Here is a 1709-nt window from a genome sequence, read left to right as displayed (position 1 = left end):
ATATACAGGGTGTTTTTTTGGGAGCTTTAGTTAAACGTTTCTGGGAAAGTAAAATACGTAGGTTTTTGAAAATTTGTACTTAGGAGTTACTCTGAAGCCGAATCGATGTAAAATATTTTCAAAATGTCCGCACTTCCGGAAACACCGGAAGTAGATAGTAATTCCGTTATTTTAAATGGCAACCCCTATTTTTTATTGCATTTTTGGATTCTACGTGAAATTTCATTTCTTTTGATACCCATATGTCGATATCTGCCTTTATGGTTTTTAAGTTATTTTGCTTTAAGAAAAAAATGGCGGATGCAGATGGTACCTTGATAATTGATTACTTGAAAAACGGTTGTAGTCATGGCAACCTATTTTTATTAGTGAATAGAGAATGAATAGGCTTTTTTTATGGGCACTTAAAACAAAAGTTAAGTTGCATACCAACCGCACCTAATGGAGAATCCAAATTTAAAAAACTTCAAGTTCCTAATAAACTCAGTTTTTTTTAAAATGGAAATGACCATGTTCTTAATATTGCATGAGATAGAGAATCGAAATTGGCATATTTGACTATACATGTTCCCTATAGCTATCTTTATAACAGTTTCTGATTTATTCCCATTCCATTGATTGATCTCGGAAATTGAATGCATTTTTTTTTCGCATTTTCTTTTTTAGTAGTTGGCCATGATTTTATAACAAATCGAAATTTTAACAATCAAAAGGAATGGATTCTTTAATACCATTGATGTCTAGTTCAGTCTAAATAATCATTAATAAATAACTCATTTATTAAGGATAATAGGACGGAAAATTTTTTGAAAAAAATTCTAAACAGAGTCGTTCAAACTGAATTCTTAAACAAGTCTGGAAAATAAGAGAGGTAAATGTGGATATCTTGTTCTAGCAACAATTCATACCCAAAAATGTTTCACAACGAAGTTTTTTATATTTTGCATTGAATTTAATATGTTATCTTGCAATTTGCAATTCAATTCAATTTTATTAAATATTCTGCTTGTAGAAGCCTTTTGTATAACTTGTGCTTCAACGTTTTGTAGTGCATTAGGGGTACAAAATTTCAAAAATTCATACAATTTCGTTCTAGTTTTCGAATGAATGTACGGAAAGCACGCGCCGCGATTCTGTCCATTTCACCATAAATAACAATTAAATTCAAAAATAGGTGAAACCACTGCGAGTCATTTTTCGATTTTTGAAAAAACTTATGTTGACCTATAACAGTGGGTGATGGATTAGTGTCACTAGATTTGTTTAAAATTCAATTGTTATAAAATCATGTCCAACTACTAAAAAGAAAATGCGAAAAAAATGGCATCAATTCCGAGATCAATTCAATGGAATGGGAATAAATCAGAAACTGTTAAAGATAGCTATAGGAACATGTATAGTCAAAATATGCCAATTTCGGTTCTCTATCTCATGCAATATTAAGAACATGGTCATTCCATTTAAAAAAACGGAGTTTATAGACTTTGAAGTTTCTTAAATTTGGATCTCCATAGGGGCGGTTGTATACAACTTAACTTTGTTTTAAGTGCACTAAAAGAAAGCCCTATTCATTCTCTATTCACTGATAAAAATAGGTTGCCATGACTACAACCGTTTTCAAGTAATTAATTATCAAGGTACCATCTGCATCCGCCATTTTTTTTCTTAAAGTCAAAATAACTTAAAAACCATAAATGGTAGATATCGAC

Source organism: Photinus pyralis, unplaced genomic scaffold (assembly GCF_008802855.1).
Source record: "Photinus pyralis isolate 1611_PpyrPB1 unplaced genomic scaffold, Ppyr1.3 Ppyr1.4_LG2, whole genome shotgun sequence".
Lineage (NCBI taxonomy): Eukaryota > Metazoa > Arthropoda > Insecta > Coleoptera > Lampyridae > Photinus > Photinus pyralis.
Note: the sequence above shows the minus strand (reverse complement) of the source record.